At 44.1% G+C, this 22,748-nt stretch overlaps 1 protein-coding gene across 2 annotated transcripts in view; it reads right to left on the reverse strand.

Annotated features, from left to right (window-relative positions):
• RCOR1 (REST corepressor 1) overlaps positions 1-22,748 on the reverse strand; it is a 142,785-nt gene that overhangs the window by 89,906 nt on the left and 30,131 nt on the right. The gene's annotated exons all lie outside the window — the stretch shown is intronic.

Consider the following 22,748-nt stretch of genomic DNA (forward strand, 5'->3'; position numbering starts at 1 on the left):
AAAATAATAATCATAATCATAATAATAGTAACAATAAGAACAACAATTGTAAGCGCTTAACAAATACCATAATTATTCATTATTATTATCGGTAAAGTGCTCACCGTACTAAGCACATCAGGTCGGACACAATCCCTGTCCCTCGTGGGGCTTCCTGAGGGGAAGGGAGGTGGTGAGGAAATCGAGGCACAAAGAACATAAGCGACTTGCCTGAGTTTTTACATTTAAACTAAAACATATTTAAACTAGAACCCAGGACGTGTGACTTCTAGGCCCAAACACTTTCTGCTAGGTCACGCTGCTTCTTTAGAGCTCTCCTTTCCAAGACCCCCCTTCACGGCTGAACCACAGGTGACCTTGTTTTTCAAATCAACACCAACAAAAATGTTAACTCCATTTTCTGACTATAGCTATGGGAGGCAGAATATTACTCCACCAACTCAATCTTACAGGCAGGTGTCACCAGTCTGCTGCTACAACTGTAACTGCTCAAATGCAAGTACTGTAGCTGTCTCAGACAAAGGGATGACACATTAACAAAGACACAGGTTGACCCTGATTACTACTCACAATTTTTTCATTAAAGCTAGAAGGTTCAAAAATCTCACTTCCTCCAACTGCTCTTCATGAACATTCTTCTTTTATAATACGGCAATGCCCTGGTTGAGTCACAAATAAATTAACAATGGCTAAATAACTAAAAGCTTTCATGTCAACTCTAGCTAGCACAGATTAGAGGAGGAGGATGCTAGCATTATGCTTTTCTCTCAAAAAATAAATTTAGAGCTAATCCCATTGCAGGCACTGCAATCACTGGAGGTGTTTTTTCAGAGAAGTACAAATGTATCCACTTATCTTCATCCTAGGAAGCAACATTCAAACAATCATCTGGTTTGTGAATGCCAATGAAGTGCCAACTTCCTTTGTCTTAACTCTGCTGGGGAAGAATGGCCCGTCAAAAACTGAGCTAGTAAACTTATTTGCAGGACTGGCAAAACTCACCAAATACATATGACCAAACCTTACTCATCTGAGTTATTTAAAAATAAGGAAAAACTGTACACTCCATTTTTATTAAAAATGTTCATGGGCCACCACTAACAGAACTAAGGTCATTGTGGAAGTTTAAAAAAAAAAAAAAAAACTGTCTCCTATTCCTACAAATCAGAGTAGCCTAATTGAAGATACCCTCAAAAGAACTCACAGATAATGCAGCAATTATTCACAAAAAAACTTCAACGTAGGAATGCTTTTCATTTGCAAAGGAGGCGGCAAAGATGTTTTCTACAAAAATGAACCAAATTTGAAGCACTGTCCTTCACAGTTGATAATTAAACTTGCCAATTAAATATTTGCATCCACTAGAGAAAAATTTTCACCCTCAACAAGGTTGCCTGTTAAAGTAACTTTTGGTCTTCTCTTGGCCAAAGCAGCAACGTGGCCTAGTGGAAAGAGCACGGGCTTGGGAGTCAGAGAACATGGGTTCTAATCCCAGCTCTGCCACTTGTCTGCTGTGTGACCTTGGGCAAGCCACTTAACTTCTCTGTGCCTCAGTTACCTCATCTGTTAAATGAGGATTAAGACTGTGAGCCCCACGTGGGACAACCTGATTACCTTGTATCTGCCCCTACACTTAGGACAGTGCTTGGCACATAGTAAGTGCTTAACAAATATCATTATTATTAGTAGTAATGTTGAGAATAGTAGAGACTAAACTCAAGAGAAGATTTTATTGTTGAGTCTTCGTAATAACAAAATAATAGTAATGATGTTAATGTGTGGTATTTGTTAAGCATTTACTATGTGCTAAATTCTAGAGTAGGTACAATAAGATCAGACAGTGTCCCTTGTCCCACATGGAGTTCACAGTCTAGGGAGGAGGAAGAACGATAATAATAATAATGGTAAGTATGATATTTAATGCTTACTATTTATTCAATCGTATTTATTGAGTGCTTACTGTGTGAGCTTACTGTAACCTCCCTTCCTCCCTCTCCCCGTCGTCCCCCTCTCCATCCCCCCCATCTTACCTCCTTCCCTTCCCCACAGCACCTGTATATATGTATATATGTTTGTACATATTTATTACTCTATTTATTTATTTATTTATTTTACTTATGCATATCTATTCTATTTATTTTATTTTGTTAGTATGTTTGGTTTTGTTCTCTGTCTCCCCCTTTTAGACTGTGAGCGCACTGTTGGGTAGGGACTGTCTCTATACATTGCCAACTTGTACTTCCCAAGCGCTTAGTACAGTGCTCTGCACACAGTAAATGCTCAATAAATACGATTGATTGATTGATTGAGGAGCACTGTACTAAGCGCTTGGGAAGTACAAATCGGCAAACTGTGGACACAGTCCCCTACACAGTCCCCTACCCAACAAGGGACTCACAGTCACAGTCTAGTCACAGTGCCAAACACTATACTAAGTGTTGGGGTGAATACAAGCAAATTGGGTTGGGCACAGTCCCTGTCCCACGTGACGCTCACAGTCCTGATCCCCAATTTCCAGATGAGGTAACTGAGGCCCAGAGAAGTGAAGTGACTTACCTAAGGTCACACAGCAGACAAGTGGCAGATCCAGGACTAGAACCCATGACCTTCTAACTTCCAGGCCCATGCTCTATCCACTAAGATACTTAATCCTCATTTTGTCTATGAGGACAGAGGGGCACAGAAGTTAAGTGACTTGCCTATGGTCACATGGTATGAAAGTGGTAGAGCCAGGATTAGAATAAAGTTGTTTATAAATTAATTTCCAAGTTCCCAAAATGAGAATTAGAGAATAGGAACCTAGTTCATTCACTGTCATTGGCAAAATGAAAAATAAAAAAAAGACACCTGTTCCTCTCACCCCAACCCTTATTCTAATGTTATTTCTGGACCTTCCCTATCCCAAAACCCAGAAATAACTACCAGGCCCTCCTCCTTTCTGCTCAGAATTTCTCTTACAATAGTTACTTTCATTCCACACCCCGTCCCCGCCTCCCCACGAGCTTCTATTTGATCATCAGAACCCTTGGACCTCCTCTTGAAAAAAATTGTTCCACTATAATAATAATGATGGCATTTATTAAGCGCTTACTATGTGCAAAGCACTGTTCTAAGCACTGGGGAGGTTACAAGGTGATCAAGGTGTCCCACGGGGGGCTCAGAGTCTTAATCCCCATTTTACAGATGAGGTAACTGCGACACAGAGAAGTCAAGTGACGTGCCCAAAGTCACACAGCTGACAATTGGCAGAGCCGGGATTTGAACCCATGACCTCTGACTCCAAAGCCTCTTTCCACTGAGCCATGCTGCTTCTCTTTGCCAGAGGCACAGAGAAGAACCAGCCAGAGTAGGGAGAAATAAGCTTTGCTTCCACAATAGGGAGGTGAGTTTTGAATATCTGACATGTGGATTTATGGGCAGAATTTAATTTGAATTATGCTCTAGAAAGTAACACAGAAATCCAAAAAAAATGCACTACTCTCAATTAGTGACTCACTTTGAGACTGAAAAACCACTCATTCTTCTCCCCCAACCCTAAACTACAAATATCCAAAAATCAGGTATTCTTTGGCAAGTGTGGAAAAACATGGAAGAAAGGGGGAAATGGGTTAAATTCACTTTAAATGCTTTAAATAGCACAGATTATTTCCCTTACTGGAAGGAAGTTTGTGAACCACCACATTCAGGTTGAAACTTCATCTCCAGGGGTCAGAAATATGAAGGCCATTCATTCTGTGGTAATTTTCTCAGCTCCACAGTTCTTAACAGGATTACCCCAAAACACCTCCTTTCTCAGGGTAACAATTTTTGAGATTTATATAACATAAAAAAAATCAGTGAACAAGAAAATGTAATGTGAATGAACTTAGAACCCTAGAAAGATCATTTTTCCTTTTTGCGACTTTTAGTTTCTTAAACTGTGATCTTTCTTCAAGTGTGGAGATATCACATGATACTGTTTGGCTGGATTCATTCATCTTGTCACATTTATAAACAGCTATATCCTTAAAATTCATAGAGAAATTCACTGATGCTGCTATTTAAATATTATTTCTTGTGATGTCAGAAACAGCATCGTGTAACTTTACATTAAAAAAAGGTCCATTACCAAAGAGAGATTGAGAGTGGGGAACATTTCTTATTCCTCTTTTCCAACAACTCCCATGTGTCTTGAGACCATAAGCTTTGTGCTATCTTCCCTGGAATTAAAATTTAAAAACTAAGAAAGTGTTCTAAGATCGCTTTTACTAACAAAAACAGACTTCCTTTAAAAAAACTTTTTAAGTGTTTCACTGAAACAATTATTAACACCTTGAATGCATTTCACGTTAACACTACTTTGAAGTTCAAAGATGTAAATTTATAATAGGGACTCTAACCTCTACCATTGGAGACAACTTCCAGGAAGTCTTTTTAGAAAATTTTCAAGATAGCAGCAAGCCACATATTCTATTGGGCGGGGGTCCAATATAATGGGGCTCCCACTGGAGTCTACAGACCAATAAAGATTAAGGAAAACCCTCCATCCACTTTGCCTATTGGGACTTAGTGCTCAGCCTGAAAGAGATGCCTTCGGGATCTTTATGTTTGTTTATAATTTATATTATTTGTTAAGCACTTACTATGTGCCAGGCACTGAACTAAAGTGCTGGATACAAATGGACACGGTCCATATCCCGCATGAGGTTCATGGTCAATCTCCATTTTACAGATGAGGTAGCTGAGGGACAGAGAAGTGAAGTGACTTGCCCAAGGTCACACAGCAGACAAGTGGCGGAGCTAGGATTAGAACTCAAGTCCTTCTGACTTCAGGGCCCCTGCTCTATCCACCAGCCATGCTGCATCTCTGGGTTGGGGGGGGGGTGGAGTAGATTTTATCAAGGATCTGGAAGACAAATGAAGGAGAGGCAGTGGAAATAAGAGGCACATTCTGAGCAGAATATTTCGGAAATCTTGAAGGATAAGTTTCTATCGCAGCCGCAATCGATTGAGTCGGGGGGCGGGGGGGGGGGGGCAGAGAGGAATACCGAAAGGGGCAGCAGGAGGTTGACTGGAATTATTTTAATGAAGTTCCTCCCCCTATGGATCAGGGGGGCAGGCGTTGCAAAATGAAAACAGCGCGATCAAAGCATGTCAGGCCTCAAAGCCACAGCAGAAGCCATTGCCTCACCTATGGGACTGAGTCATAATCTACTCTGTGCAGAGCATGGTGCCAGGTGCTTGGAAACATACCAAAGGAGTAAGGCCCATAGCCCCAGACTTCAAGCTCATGCAGGGGGGCATTACTGCTCAGGAGGAACCTGGTTTGACGACGACAAATGGAACATTACTAAACCACCGCTTCGAAATTCAGGAGATTTTTAAAACAGTCCCTTTCACTCACATTGTGATTGAATTGAGGAACCTAGCCAGGGATTTAGATCTCCAAGCCATCCAGTAAAAGAAAAAAACAAGTTGCAGAAAGGGATTACTCTTAGTTCCTGTTCTAAATAGAATTCTATTCTTCTAGTTTTGTGAGTTACAATTCTGATGACTATTTGGCACCCAGGCTATTATTGGGGAAGGATGCACTCTACAGCAGGGGAAGGATGTACTATCAACTACAGCTAGGGATTTACATCCAGGACAACAACAAAAAAAGTCCTGTCACTGCTGCAGCTACTTCACCTAGGCAATTCTTTTCCTCATTGGAGCAGAAAACAGAGGTGCAAATTCAGAAAGACTGCAATTACAGCAGCTTGTTTTGTCTATTCTTAAGAATGCTGCAAGAAAAAAAAAGGTTTTGATTCACCAAATGACTACAGCTACACTACAATAATAATAATAACTGCATTTGTTAAGCACTTACTATGTGTGAAGCACTATTCTAAGTGCTGGGTGGGGGGAATACAAAGTGATCAGGTTGTCCCATGTGGGGCTCACAGTCTTAATCCCCATTTCACAGATGAGGTAACTGAGGCTCAGAGAAGTTAAGTGACTTGCCCAAGGTGTCACAGCAGACATGTGGTGGAGCTGGGATTAGAACTCATGACCTCTGACTCCCAAGCCCGTGCTCTTTCCATTGAGCCACGCTGCTTCTGTTTCAACTATTACAGTTTTCACTTGACTATACTGCAAACTAGTTTTAAGAAAGGAATCAGTCAAGAATCACTTTGGCCTAGTGGAATAAGCCTGGGCCTGGGAGTAAAAGGATCTGGGTTTTTATCTCAGTTCCACTACTTGGGTTCTGTATGACCTTGAGCAAGTCACTCAACTTCCCTGAGCCTGAGTTTCCCCAACTGTAAAATGGGGACTCATTGCCTGTCCTCCCTCCAGCTTAGACTGTAAGCCCCATGTGGGACAGGGACTGTGTCGGACATGACAGAATTGTATCTAGCCCAGTGCTTAGAAAGCTCTTAAAAAAAAAGAAAAGCAGTGGTTGGGAATGTCTCCAACTGTAAATAGGAATTGGTGGCCAACTAGGAAACAACTGGTGAAGCCCACAAGCCAGGGACTCTGATTTACAAAATTCTTTGAAGAACTCAGTTTGAGGAATGTCCTGAAATGTTCAGGCAAAGGACCATGGCAAGTGAAGACTTAAGACAACAAAAGGAAGGCTACAGCCAAGAAAACTACCAAAAGATCAACTTAACTGTCAAAAGCTTCGGATTCCCGGAAGAAACCAGCACTCACTCTCCCCTATAAACTCAGTCCATCACCCCCTGGAGTGCCCCTTAGAGAAGCAGTGTGTCCTAGTGAATAGAGCACAGGCCCGGGAGCCAGAAAGACATGGGTCCCCCTCTTGGCTCTGCCACTTGCCTGCTGAGTGACCTTAGGCAAGTCACTTCACTTCTCTATGCCTCAGTTACCTCATCTGTAAAATGGTGATTAAGACTGAGCCCCATGTGAGACATGGGCTGTGTTCAACCTAATTATCCTGCATCTACCCGGCATTTAGTACAGTGCCTGGTACACAGCAAACTCAAATACAATTTTTAAAAAGGTAGCTAAACTGAGGTTTGCAAGCATCATGTGGTGGTTCTTCCCTGTTGCTCTGGCCTTTTAGGCCCGAATAGCAGCCAGCTTCCCCCTCTCAGGATGACACCTGGAGAGTTTCCAGTACTCTACCAATCTCAACTATGGGACGGAGAGTCAAGCAGAGGCATACCCATTCCATTCCTAGCTTGGCCAGTGGCTAGCGATTGGAGGGCAATCTGCTGGAAGTCAAAACTCACCTGTGTTGGGCAGCAGCGGCACAGGAGAGAGTTGAGGGCGGAGACTCGAGTTTACTGAGCGGAAGGATGCGATGGTAAAACTTCGGTATATTTACCAAGAAAAGTCTATGGATACACTACCACAATGACTACAGATGGAGGTTAGGCATTCTGGGAGAGATGTATCCATGTATCCATGGCGTCAATATGGCTCAGAGACAAGCAAAACCCTTGCCCAAGTGTGACCAGGCGAGGGAGGGTTATAGATGTGGCCCCTCCTTCACCCTTAGCTCCAATTTGTCTAGCTCGCAATGGTGGGCAATCCCCTCACCTAAATCTTGCACTCCACCATTACCGACAAAACACCTGCTCTCTACTACTACCACCATCCTTCCAACACCTACCCTTGGCTGCCACTGCTAGCCCACCCATGCCTGTAATTTATTTTAGTATCTATCCCCCCTTCTAGACTGCAAGCTCCCTAAGGGTAAGGATAGTGCCTACTAATTCCTTAAGGGCTTAGTGCAGTGCTCTGCACAGAATAAATGTCCAGCAAATTTTATCAATGGTACAAAAGGGACCAGATCAGTGAAGTTTTCATTTCCACAAACGAGGCACTGTTCTCCACTGTCTCATTAGACAGTACCAAGAGAACTGGTTACGTGCTCTTTTCACCCTTACGAAGCACTTTGGAAGCATTAACAAATCAATCCTTACAACACTCCTGTGAGGAATACATTACTCTCCTCAGTTGTAGCTAAAGAAACTAGAACGGATTAAAAAACTTGCCCAAAGCTAAAATGAGTCAGTACTAAACTGGGCCTACGATTCAAGGATCCACAATTCGAACACTAAGCTACACACTTCCGTTTGCCACCCATGTGTATTAACTCATTCAGTAGGGGCAGCTGAACTGTGGCCCTGATGGCCATACGTAACCAAATGCTTGGACTGGAGTCATCATCATCAACAATGGTATTTATTCAATCACATTTATTGAGAAATCATTGTGTGCAAAACACTGTACTAAGCGCTTGGGAGAGTACACTATAACACTACCTGCCCAGAGTGAGCTGAGAGTTCAGAGGGGAAGAGAGACAATAATATAAATAAATAATGGATATGTACATAAGTGCTATGGGGCTGAGGGTGGGGTGAATAAAGGGAACAAATCGAGTTGCAAGGGTAACGCAAAAGGGAATGGGAGAGGAGGAAATGAGAGCTTAGTTAGGGAAGGCTTTTTGGAGATGTGCCTACAATAAAACTCTGAGGGTGGGGAGGGTAATTGTCTGTAGGACATGAAGAAGGGGGGAGGGAGGGCATTCCATGCCAGAGGCAGGACATGGTGAGAGGATGCTGGTGAGATAGAAGAGATGGAGGTACAGTGAGTAGGTTGGCATTAGAAGAGCAAAGTGAGTAGGTTGGTATTAGAAGAGCAAAGTGTGTAGGCTGGGCTGTAGTACGAATTCAGCAAGGTGAGGTAGGAGGGGGCAAAGTGATTCGAGTGCTATAGGCAATGGTAAGGCATTTCTTTTCGATGCAGAGATGGATGGGCAACTCCTGGAGGTTCTTTAGGACAAGGGAAAAATGGACTGAATGTCTTTACAGAGTGAAGTAAGAACCGGAGTGGAGAGACACAGAAGGCAGGGAGGTCAGCAAGGAGACTAGTACAGGAGTCATGGAGGGAATAATAATAATAATGGCATTTATTAAGCACTTATGTGCAAAGCACTGTTCTAAGCGCTGGGGGGGTTACAAGGTGATCAGGTTGTCCCATGGGGGGCTCCCAGTCTTAATTCCCATTTTACAGATGAGGCAACTAAGGCACAGCGAAGTTAAGTGACTTGCCCAAAGTCACACAGCCGACAACTGGCAGAGTCAGGATTTGAACCCATGACCTCTGACTCCAAAGCCTGTGCTCCTTCCACTGAGCCACGCTGCTTCTCTATAGGATAGGACAGGAATAGGATTAGTGCTTGGATTAATGTGGTAGAGGTTTGGATAGAGACAATAGGAAAGATTTTAGCAATACTGTGAAGGTTGAACTGACTGCATCTGGTGACAGATTGGACAGGTGCGTTGAATGAGAGAGATGAGTCTAGGATAACATCAAGGTTATGGGCTTGTGAGACTGGAAGGATGGTGGTGTCTACAGTGATGGGAAAAATCACTGGGCGGACATGGTTTGAGAGGGAAGATAAAAGAGTTCTGTTTGGGACACTTTAAGTTTGAGGTGATGTCATTAGGACCTCCAAGCAGAGATGTCCTGAAGGCAGGAGGAAATGTGAGGATGCAGAGGGAGAAAGATCAGGGCTGGAGATGGAGATTCGGGAATCACCCACAGAAAGGTGGTAGTTAAAGCAATGCCACAAAATGAGTTCTCCAAGGAATGGGTGTAGATGAAGAATAGAAGGGGACCCAAAACTGTCCAGAGAAACTTGAAACTCTCAGAGTTAGGGGATAGGAGGCAAAGGAGGAGCTCACAAGAGAGACCGAGAATGAGTGGCCAGAGATAGGAAGAGAGCCAGGAGAGGACAGTGTCAGTGAAGCCAAGGCTAGATAATGTTTCCAGGAGAAGGCAGCTGAGAGGTTGAGGGGTATTAGGATGGAGTAGAGGTCACTGGAATTGGCAAGAAGGAGATCATTTCTGAACTTTGGGAGGGCAGTTCCTGTGGAGTGAAGGGGATAGAAGTCAGATTGGAGGGGGTCTGGAGAGAACTGGAGGAGAGAAACTTGACAGAGCGGGAGAAGACAACTCGCTCAAGGAGTTTGGAGCATTTTCTTTGGGCGGAGCACTATACTAAGCTCATGGGAGGGAACAATAGACAGAATTAGCAGAGATTTCCCTCTTCACAGTGAGCTCAGAATCTACAGGGGAGATGGACATTTATATAGAAAATTTCAAAACCCCAAACTATCAAGCTAGTAGGTAATATTGGCTATTCCAATATCACTTTCAGGGCCCTGCTGCTGAGCCAAGATCTATCTCACTGCCTCAGTGGGAGAAAGAGGGGCCCTGTCTCTTGGAGGGTCCAGACAGAGAACTGGTGGGGCGGGGGGCACTGGAACTACTCTAGGCAAGCAGGACAGTGTCCCTAGAGAAGCAGGCATGGAGGATGGCCAGAAAAGAAGCTATGGGAAAGAACACCACAGCTGGCCCAAACTCTTTCCACCATTCCCATCCCCCTAGAGATTTTACCATTAGAGGTGTTTAGGTCATCCTCATCTCTCTCCTCCATGTTCATTTCCATTTTCCCCTTTTCACTCTTCAGGTGGATCTTTCTAGCCTCTGGTTCCTGTTTTCCCCCTTCCTCCTCATCCTCCCATCCCCTTCCCCGGGTATCTCCTAAAAGAGCGTACTGCTCTTACTTACTAAGGTTCATAGTCTGTGTGTGCACCAGTAAAGCAATGGAGACCACACCCACCAAAGGCTACTGATAACTGCATGAGGCCATACTTGGGAACAGAAAAACCCCGAATACGGTAATAGAAAACGAGACCAGTCCTAGGAACTAACTACAGAAGGATTATTGTAGATAAGGGAGTAAAAAAAAAAAAAAAGTTACTCAATTTAAGTTTCTCTGCACAGTACCTTCTTTTCAACTAAGTGAGCAAAATGAGAAACACGTGGCAGAAGAGAGAACAATATCACTACTCCTGCCCTTAAGTCCTCCCACTTTCCCTGATGCCTCCCCACCTTCTCGTGCCACTGTGGGGCTGCTGACCAGAGACCATTCTGCCATCCATGTACCACCATGCTTCTTCCCCTCTGGAGAAGAGTCAAGTAGGATTAGCCTTAAAGTATAACGATACTGAGGCCTAAGGAAAGAAGCTCCCCAGCTCTGTGATGGAATTAGCTAATCAGGGTTAACTAGTGGTGGTCAGCCTTACTGATCACTTGAGTTGTACCTTTCAGATTACTAGGCATTTGTGTTAAAGGTTCTCATTTAAACAAAACTGTTCATCCCATAACACACACCATTCAAAAAAATATTCTTAGCAGTGATAGTAAAGATATTCATTCATTCATTCAATCATAATTATTCATTCATTCATTGAATCGTATTTATTCATTCATTCATTCAATCATATTTATTGAGCGCTTACTGTGTGCAGAGCACTGTACTAAGCGCTTGGGAAGTACATAGCAATAGGGGGATTTGTTGGGTGCTTACTATGTGCCAAGCACTGTACTAAGCATTGGGTTAGCTCCAAGACAATCAGGTTCCACATGGGGCTCATGGTTTAAGTCTCAGAATGGGTATCGAACCCCCATTTTACAGATAAGGAAACTGAGGCACAGAGAAGTGACTTGTCCAAGGTCACACAACAGGTACACAGCAGAGGCAGGATTAGAACCTAGGTCCTCGGACTCCCAGACCTATTCTCCTTCCACTAAACCATGCTGCTCCTAGGCAAATCAGGTACCTCTGTCATAACCAACCATAATCACAGAAAAGGTTCAAATAGTCTAGTTATATAGGACTGTAACAGTTCAGATTTTGTTCACATGTTCAGTCTCTCCAATCTGAGGAAAAAATGTTTTTGAAGATGTCTTTTTCTAATATATATAAAGATGTAGGTTTTCCTTACACACAACTATTTCAGAACTCCACAAAGAAATTAAAAAGAAAAACAAGAGTCTTCTATTCACATCTTTGCCAAGATAAACTGCTCCGAGATATTCCCTGGTTTTCACAACCTGGTATTAAGCAAATGTCTATGCTCAACACCCCCAATTATCTAAATAACCATATAAACAGAAATGTTTAAATAAATCAAAGGCCTCTTGGTTTTAATTCATCCACTTGAAAGCAGAAGATTGGAGGAAAAATATTTTGCAAAATATTGCAATACTTCCCTGCTTTCTCCATTATACCACTAACAAGCGCTACCTGGAAAGTGCCAGAGATATTATTCGAACGTATTTATATGTGTCTCTATAGATAGTTAAAAACTGAAAAAAATGGCCACAAATGCATGTGATGGTAGTTTGGCTGGGATTTCTTTTCCTCTGAAAATAATCCAAAATCTGTTACTTAAAGTAGCTTAGTCAATCAATGACCAATATCGCATTACATATAACTAAATTGAAAGACCAGGTTGTATATCTACATTGTGTGCTTTAGGAGAATCCTGCCCAGGAATCAGGGCCCTCAAAGCCTCTGAGCTTAGCAAATTCACATACATCAGAAGAGGACAAAGCAAGTGCTATCTTGGGAAATATAAAGAAGAGCTAAATCAACCTTCAAAAAAAAAATCAATTCGATCATTTACGGGCAAGCCCCTAACCCATTACATTTCTGTACCTCTGGGCCTTGATTCTACTCCAAATCTTACTAACTCTACTTTATCCTGATCCTCCTTAACCTGTCAGCAGCCACCCCTTCTCCTGGAAACACCATCTCACCTTTGTTTCTTCTCTGACACTGTCCTCTGTTTTGGGCAGGGAGGTTGTGTTTCTTTGTTGTTGTTTTTAATGTTATTTGTTAAATGCTTACTATGTTCCAAGAACTGCACTAGACACTGGGGTAGGAGATATGAGCAGTCCAGGTCCCACGTGAGGCTCACAGTCTTAATCAATCAATCGTATTTATCGAGCGCTTACTGTGTGCAGAGCACTGTACTAAGCACTTGGGAAGTACAAGTCGGCAACACATGTTACTATTATTAAACATATTAACAAAATAAAATAAATAGAATAAACATGCACAAATAAAATAAATCAATAGAGTAATGAATACGTAGAAACATATATACATATATACAGGTGCTGTGGGGAGGGGACGGAGGTAAGGCGGTGGGGATGGGGAGGGGGAGGAGGGGGAGAGCGTTTTCTTCCCCAGTGTTTATAACAGTGCTTGGCACATAGTAAGCGTTTAACAAATGCCATCATGATTATTCTCTGGGCCTCAGTTACCTCATGTGTAAAATGGGGATGAAGACTGTGAGCCCCCCGTGGGACAACCTCATCACCTTGTATCCTCCCCAGAGCTTAGAACAGTGCTTGGCACATCGTAAGTGCTTAACAAATGCCATCATCATCATTATTATTATTATTACTATTACTATGATTACTATTACTATTCTTAATCCCTATTTTCCAGATGAGGTCAAGGAGGCCCAGAGAAGCTAAGGGACTTGCCCGAGGTGACAGAAGCACAAGCCACCCCCTCACCCACTCCCTGACCATCCCCCTCTGTGCCCTCCGTCTCCTCAGGCGGGAGCCCCCGGGAGAAGAGGCGGGAATGGTGGTACGGACGTGCCAGACGAGATAACAGAGGGACAGAGAAGTTGAGTGATTTGCCATGATCGAAGCAGAAAAGGGGAAGGGTCGGGATCAGAACCCAAGTCCTCTGTCTCCCAGGCCTGTGCTCTTTCCACTAGGCCACGCTGCTCATTGTCCTTCTACCTCCTTGGCCCCTCCTTTTCTCAGTCTCCTTCACTGCCTTCCACCCCCAAATCATGGGGGACCCTGAAGGCTCAGTTCTGACTCCCCTTCTACCCTCAACCTACACCCAAATCAAACATATTTACTGAGCACTTAACTGTGTGCAGAGCACTACAGTAGCCACTTGGGAGAGTACAATGTAACAGAGTTGGTACACCCATTCCCTACAACAAGCTTGCAATCTAGAGGGGGAGACAGACACTAATATAAATAAATGTTACGAATATGTACATAAGTGCTGTGGGGCTGAGTGAGGGGTGAAAGAATGGAGCAAATACGAGGGCGATTCACCCTCCCAACCTCCCGAACGCGCAATCTCAGCATTACCCTTAGCTTTTCTCTCTTTCAACTGACATATTTGATCGTTAAACCCTGTTGGGTCTGTCTTCACATTTCCAGAATCCATCATTTCCTCATCATCCAAAACGGCCACCACGTTGATCCAAGCACTTGTCATATCCAGACCCTACTACCGCAACAGCCTCCTCGCTGGCCTCCCTGCCTTCAGCCTCTCTCCTTTTCAGTACAAACTTCGCTCTGCTGCCCAAATCATTTTTTCTGCACAGGTCTCTCTGCTCTTCGAAAACCTCCAATGATTGCCCACCCAGTTCCACAATGAAACAGAAACCACTGACAGCTGTCCTTAAGGCACTCAAGCAGCTCTCTCCCTACTAATTACTCTTGCTTCTCTCCTGCTATAACCCGGCCCCAACACTTTGCTCTTCTAATGTCGACCTACTCACTGCGCATCTCTCATCTGCCTTTGACTTCATCCTCACCTTCCTTCATCAACATAGTATAGTGAATTGCACCCAAAAGAGGCTCAATAGACACTACTACTATTGCTACCAAAAAGGAATACTTAGGAACAGACACAGACGGTAAGCTCCTTGCTGACAGGGAATGTGTCTACCGAGTACTGAGTACAGTGCTCCTTATGCAGTAAGTGCTTGATAAATACCACTGATAAATTTATCGAGTGCTTGCTGTGTACTGAACACTTGGGAAAGTACAATACAATAGAGTTGGTAGACACAGAGAGTTTGCAGGCTACAGAGGGAGACAGACATGAGAGTTAATTACAAATAGGGGAAATGGGAGAGTATAAGGATACAAAGTACCTAAGTGCTTTGAGGCTAGGGTGGGCATCAAAGTGCTTTAAGAGGTACCCAGCCAAGGGCAGAGGGGAAATCAGGTAGGGGAAATCACAGCTTTGCCAGGAAGGCCTCTTGGAAGGGATGTGACTTACAGAGGATTTTGAAGGTGGGGAAAGTGGTGGACTTTAGGATATGAAGGGAGGAGTTTCAGGCCAGAGGGAGGATGTGGGCGAGGGGTCAGTATGGGATAGACAAGACCGAGCTACAGAGAGTGGACTGGCATTAGATGAGCGAAGTGTGGATTTTGGGTTGTAACAGGAGATCGGCGAGGTCAGGTAGGAGGGAGATATGTTTGAGGGTCTTAAAGCTTATGATAAGGAACATAATAATAATTGTGGTATTTGTTAGGCACTTACTATGTGCCAGGCGCTGTACTAAGCGCTGGGGTAGATACAAGCAAACATCTGACGTGAAGGTGAAAGGGCTTTTTTAAGGTTTTTTAGAAGAGAGGAGATATGGACTGAACAGTTCTTCAGAAAAGTGACCTGGACAGCAGATTGAGGTATGGATTGGAGAGGAGGCAGGGAGATCATGCAAAGAGGCTGATGCAGTAGTCTAGGTGGAATATAAAGTGTTAGGACAAGTGCGGTAGCAGTTGGGATGGAGAGGAAAGGGCAAATTCTGGAGATGTTGCGAAGGTAGAACTGACAGGATTTCGTGACAGATCGAAGGTGTGGCTTGAATGGGAGAGATGAGTCGAGGATAATGCCATCAGTCAGAAACTCCTCACCCTCGGCTTCAAGGCTGTCCATCACCTCGCCCCCTCCTACCTCACCTCCCTTCTCTCCTTCTCCAGCCCAGCCCACACCCTCCGCTCCTCTGCCACTAATCTCCTCACCGTGCCTCGTTCTCACCTGTCCCACCGTCGACCCCCGGCCCACGTCATCCCCCGGGCCTGGAATGCCCTCCCTCCCAACATCCGTCAAGCTAGTTCTCTTCCTCCCTTCAAGGCCCTACTGAGAGCTCGCTTTCTCCAGGAGGCCTTCCCACACTGAGCCCCCTCCTTCCTCTCCCCCTCCTCCCCCTCTCCATCCCCCCCATCTTACCTCCTTCCCTTCCCCACAGCACCTGTATATATGTATATATGTTTGTACATATTTACTACTCTACTTATTTATTTTACTTGTACATATCTATTCTATTTATTTTATTTTGTTAATATGTTTGGTTTTGTTCTCTGTCTCCCCCTTCTAGACTGTGAGCCCACTGTTGGGTAGGGACTGTATATGTTGCCAACTTGTTCTTCCCAAGTGCTTAGTACAGTGCTCTGCACACAGTAAGCGCTCAATAAATATGACTGACTGACTGATTGATTGATTGATTGACTGCTGTCAGCTCATGTATATGGGAGGAGAGGGACGAAAAGTGGGAAAGGGAAAAAAAATCGTTTTGGCATCACCTGAACAATAAATAGAAGAAAAGTTAAAATTGAGCTGCACACGTACATGGGCTCAAATAAATTCTAGCAATCTGTATATGGGCATTAGATCTCCAAAAATCCAATTTTGGAATGAATTTTAGGGTACTTCAAGTAGATTCGAAGACATAATTTGCTGTTTTACAACAGAAATTTTAAAAGGTAGAAATAGCCAAACTGCTTCTTTTCTAAAAAGTATCTTTCATACAGCCTGAAATTAAAAACCTCCAGTCTTACAACATAAAAAGAATTATAATATCAAAGATTAGCTGACATTTTACTGTAAACATTTCTTTCACATCTTTGTTTTTTTCCCTTGTTTTTATTAGACATATCTACACAGAAACAGGATCTACATTTCTCAGGAGTTCATCTATTCTCGCTTCTTATTTCCCATCTGACATCCTAATCACAATTCATTGGTGTGCAGAGAAGATGGGTGATGTCATAAACGGGATTGTAACTTCAGAGTAAACAAAGAAAGTTTCCATTTTCATGCAAATGATCTTTAGTGGTAACAATAAAAGGAAGCCAATAAGCAAACTACCTAAAATCTAGGCAAAATTGGATGTAGCTTCAGATCCTACTCCTTTATTATTCTGCCTCTTAAAGTGCCAAAAGGTGTCACAATAACCTTGCACATCGATTACAAAAAAATGGTTAGCCTGTTCACTTGTAAACAGCCCTGTGATGAATGTCTTTCCCTTGGAATCATTCATTCATTCATTCGTATTTATTGAGCGCTTACTGTGTGCAGAGCACTGTACTAAGCGCTTGGGGAGTACAAGTCGGCAACATATAGAGATGGTCCCTACCCAACAGTGGGCTCACAGTCTAAAAGGGGGAGACAGAGAACAAAACCAAACATACTAACAAAATAAAATAAATAGAATAGATATGCACAAGTAAAATAAATAAATAGAGTAATAAATATGTACAAACATATATACATATATACAGGTGCTGTGGGGAAGGGAGGGAGGTAAGATGGTGGGGGATGGAGAGGGGGACGAGGGGGAGAAGGAAGGAAGGGGCTCAGTCTGGGAAGGCCTCCTGGAGGAGGTGAGCTCTCAGTAGGGCCTTGAAGGGAGGAAGAGAGCTAGCTTGGCGGATGGGCAGAGGGAGGGCATTCCAGGCCCGGGGGATGACGTGGGCCGGGGGGTCAATGGCGGGACAGGCCAGAACGAGGTACGGTGAGGAGATTAGCAGCGGAGGATGCGGGCTGGGCTGTAGAAGGAGAGAAGGGAGGTGAGGTAGGAGGGGGCGAGGTGATGGATAGCCTTGAAGCCCAGGGTGAGGAGTTTCTGCCTGATGCGCAGATTGATTGGTAGCCATTGAAGATTTTTGAGGAGGGGAGTAATATGCCCAGAGCGTTTCTGGACAAAACGAGTGGGTGGAGGGCTGGGTTAGATGAGGTGTAAGAGGTTGCCCCAAGAGTTACCCCAAGAGTGTTAAAACAACGAAAGGGTCCTCCCTGGAGGTCTTCCCCACCCCAACTTGAAGCCCCAAGGATCCCCCTGCCCAGGAAAGGTCTGGGCATTGGGGGGACTGACCCAGAGAACTGTCAGATTTCTGGGTACTTGAGGCTTTGAGCCCTCCCCTATGTGACACTGCAATGTGAAGGCAAGGAGGGACAGGCCCAGCCCACAGGTCCATTACCAGGTTTGTTCCACCAATGCATCATTCATTCATTCAATCATATTTATTGAGTGCTTACTCTGTGCAGAGCACTGTACTAAGCACTTGGGAAAGAACAATACAACAATAAACAGTGACAATCCCTGCCCGCAAGGAGCTCATGGTATCCAGATCCCCCTACTAGCTTTCTCCCTAAGCAAACAGTCAGTCACTCAGTCATATTTATTGAGCACTTATCCTGTGCAGAGCACTGTACTAAGCCTTTGGGAGAGTACAATACAGCAATATGACACATTTCCTGCCCACAATGAGTTTACAGTCTAGAGGCTATAACTACAACACTACCTCTTACGCCTCATCTAACCCAGCGCTCCACCCACTCGTTTAGTCAGATATTCTCCTCACTTGGCCTTGATTCATTCATTCAATCCTATTTATTGAGCACTTACTGTGTGTGCAAGGCACTGTACTAAGCGCTTGGGAGAGTACAATACAGCAATACGACACATTTCCTGCCCACAATGAGTTTACAGTCTAGAGGCTATAACTACAACTCAACCTCTTACGCCTCATCTAACCCAGCGCTCCACCCACTCGTTTAGTCAGATATTCTCCTCACTTGGCCTTGATTCATTTATTCAATCCTATTTATTGAGCACTTACTGTGTGTGTGCAAGGCACTGTACTAAGTGCTTGGGAGAGTACAATATAACAGTAAACAGACACATTCCCTACCCACAATTAGCTTACAATCTAGAGGGGGAGACAGACATTAATATAAGTAAATTGCAGATTTGTACCTAAATGCTGTGAGGCTGAGCATATATACATGGTACAATTAGGCTGACCGGATAGCCCCATTTAGCCAAGTCAGGCCCAGATTTTTCTAGGCCATCCCAAGAAATTTTGGAATATTCAAATGCCCCAGAGTTCAGACTGACTCAACTGGTTAGCCTGCCTTGTACTCTGACTCCCCCTTGTCTGACCCCCTGAAACACAACTTCCCTTGCTTGTTTAAAAAGTTTTGGACTTCTAGACTACAGCATGTTCTGCATATGTTGCTCAATTTAGTTCCCACAGAATTCTGGGATCCGAGAATGTTAGGAAATGAACTACGGGAAGCAGTGTGGCCTAGTGGAAAGAAAACAGGCCTGTTAGTCAGATGACTTGAGTTCCAATCCCAGGTCTGACACTACCCTGCTGTGTGACCCTGACAAGTCACTTAAAACTTCTGCGCCTCAGCTTCCTCAACTGCAAAATGGGGGTTCAATACATGTTCCCCCACATTAGGGGGAGAGAACGTAGCCATTAATTATGCTGTATTATATTCTCCCAAGCACTGAGTACAGTGCTCTGGACATAGTAAACACTCAATAAATTCCACTGATTAAGTGATGTGGAACAGGGACTGTGTCCAACCTGATTAAATGGTATCTACCCCAGCGCTCAGAACAGTACTTGACATAGTGAACAACTAACAAATAAAATGATAATGAACTCTACACTTCTTTCCGTCCCTTGGCTTCAATCAATCATATTTATTGAGTAATTACTGTGCGCAGAACACTGTAGTAAGTGCTTGGGAGACTACAACAACATAACAGATGTATTTCCTGCCCAGAACGAGCTTACAATCTAGAGGGGGAGACAGACATTAACATAAATTAATAAATTACGGATATGGACCTGAATGCTGTGGGGCAGAGCGGAGAAGGGGAGAAATAAAGGGAGCAAAATTAGGGTGACATAGCAGGGAGTAGGAGGGCTTAGTCAGGGAAGGCCTCTTGGAGATGCACCTTCAATAAGGCTTTGAAGGTGAGGAAAGAGTACTGCCTGTCAGATATGAAGAGGGAGGACGTTCCAGGCCAGAGGAAGGATATGGTTGAGAGTTTGGCGGCAAGATAGATGAGATTGAGGTACAGTGCGAAGACTGGCATTTGAGGAGCTAAGTGTGCATGCTGGGTTGTAACAGGAGAGTAGGAAGGTGAGGTTGGAGGGGGCAAGGTGATTGAATGCTTCAAAACTGTTGACAAGGAGTTCTGTTCGATGTGGAAGTGGATGGTCAACCACTGGAGGCTCTTAAGGAGTGAGGAAACATGGCTTCACTCACAGACGGGGAAAAGGAGGGCGCACCCACACAAGCTTGCACTCCCCCAAAAAGTCAGTCGTAAGTATGCTGACAACCCTGAGACATTATCGCTCCTCACCCATTGGGGTATACACATTCCCCCCAGTCAGTTTATAATGTCTCCATACTGCTTACACACTTCTCACTGTACCTCGATCTTGTTTATGGTGCTGCTGACCTCTCGCCCACATCCTACCTCTGGCCTGGAATGCCCTCCCTCCTCATATCAGACGGATAATTGCTCTCCCCCACTTCAAAGCCTTACTGAAGGCACATTTCCTTCTTCCCTAAGCCCTCCTCTCTTCTTCTCCCACTTCCTTCTGCGCTGCTCTTACTTGCTCCTACATTCATCCTCCGCCCACCTCCACAGCACAGACGTACATATCTGTAATTTATTTATTTCTATATTTATTTATATTAATATCTGCCTCCCCTTCTAGACTGTGACCTCATTGTGGGCAGGAATGCATCTATTGCTATACTGTACTCTCCCAAAGGCTTAGTATAGTGCTTTGCACACAGTAAGTGCTCAATAAATACGACCGAATGAATGAATGCTGCGGTAATGGAGAAACTGGGGCTTTCTTTTTCCCCACTTTGAAACCTCCACTTTTCATTCATTCATTCGTATTTATTGAGTGCTTACTGTGTGCAGGGCACTGTACTAAGAACTTGGGAAGTGCAAGTTGGCAACACATAGAGTTTTGAGTTGCAGAGGCTAGTGTGGCAGTGGAGCTGAAACTGGCCCTGGGCCTCTGCACCGGCCATCGCTGGATTATGACCACAAAACCGCTATTGTCTCCCTTAGATGTGCCGGTGCCCCAGAAATGTATCTTCAGGCCTGGGTATTCATTCCAGCTCCCACAGGAGCACCTTGCTAGCTATTTTTATTACCCTTGGTAAATGCTAACCCACATGGCTGTTCTGAGGATATTTCATAAAACCCCAGTGATCATTTGTCTTCTGGCACACCTCACCCATTGTTGAAAATTTACTTTTGGAGGATACAGTATTTGGATAAGCGTGGTATTTGGTTCCAAAAAATATTTGATACAAGCACCCGTTCTTTTTCTTATTTTAGGAGTTTGTCATATTTCAATGCCCCCCCCTTTTTCCTCTCCTCCTCCCCATCCCCCCTGCCCTAACTCCTTCCCCTCCCCACAGCACCTGTATATAGGTTTGTACAGATTTATCACTCTATTTTACTTGTACATATTTACTATTCTATTTATTTTGTTAATGATGTGCATTTAGCTTTAATTCTATTTGTTCTGACGACTTGACACCTGTCCACATGTTTTGTTTTGTTGTCTGTCTCCCCCTTCTAGACTGTGAGCCTGTTGTTGGGTAGGGACCGCCTCTATATAGAGAAGCAGCATGGCTCAGTGGAAAGAGCATGGGCTTTGGAGTCAGAGGTCATGGGTTCAAATGCCGGCTCCGCCACTTGTCAGCTGTGTGACTTTGAACACGTCACTTCTCTTCTCTGAGCCTCAGTTACCTCATCTGTAAAATGGGGATGAAGACTGTGAGCCCCCTGTGGGACAACCTGATCACCTTGCAGCCTCCCCAGAGCTTAGAACAGTGCTTTGCACATAGTAAGCGCTTAATAAATGCCATCATTATTATTATTATATGTTGCCAACTTGTACTTCCCAAGTGCTTAGTACAGTGCTCTGCACACAGTAAGCGCTCAATAAATATGATTGAATGAATGATTACCTTTTAGTGCCTTTTTAATCCAATGTAAAAGGTTTCATGATTTAGAACCTTGCAGATTTCTCTCGTGCGCCCTTACTTAACCTCATTCCTCTCCCCCATACGGCAGCTGGTGCATTTCATTCCCCTCAAGCTACCGCGTGCTTCTCTCTCTCTCTCATCACCAACCTCTCACATCTTCCTCCTGCCTGGACCTCGCTCCACCTTCATATCAGGCAGAGCAATTGCTCTCCCCCTTTCCAAGGCCCTTCTCAAATCACATCTCCCTATTAATTGAATCTCCCCACCCCTTAGTCCCCCGACCTGCCACAACATCACTTCCTCAACACCTACGCACTGCACTTATGAACAGACCCATCTTTATAGTCTCACGCTTCCTGTCACCTACAATAGATTTTACTGTGTCCCCACAGCTAGACTCTTCAAGGACAGGGATCATATCTATTTTCATGCAGTGAGAAAAACAGGGGCCTGGCAGTTAGAGGACCTGGGTTCTAATCCCTGCTCCATCATTTTCCTGCTGTGCGACTGGGCAAGTATAACTTCTCTGTGCCTCATTTTCCTTATCTGCAAAATGGGGATTAAAACTGTGAGCCCCATGTGGTACAGGGACTGTGTCCAACCTGATTATCTTACGTCTACCCCAGTGCTTAGCAGTGCTTGGCACGTGGTAAGTGCTTAACAAGTGGCATTAAAAGGCACTATTAGCTTGTGTGATTTTTTTTTTTAAAGCTTCCTGCCTATTCCGGTAAATTTACAGCAAGACTATTTCCACCTCTCCTGCATTCCCCAAAATGTTCAACTTCATGGCAAGCCCCAACTACTTACTTGTAAAAGCCTATTTTGTCTGCACAATTAAACATTCTACAACTACTAGACCCAGATCATATGGTCAATGAACCGTAGAGTTAGAAGGACTCTCCCTGGCACAAAAAGCAGAGGGTAGCAGCAGAGTACCAGGGTGCTGCTCAGATGCTGCCACCCATATTGCCACCCTGCCAAGCTCTTAATTCGCTTAGTGGAGAGAACACTAAGCATGAGAAGCAGC

Source organism: Tachyglossus aculeatus, chromosome 1, assembly GCF_015852505.1.
Source record: "Tachyglossus aculeatus isolate mTacAcu1 chromosome 1, mTacAcu1.pri, whole genome shotgun sequence".
NCBI classification, from domain to species: domain Eukaryota; kingdom Metazoa; phylum Chordata; class Mammalia; order Monotremata; family Tachyglossidae; genus Tachyglossus; species Tachyglossus aculeatus.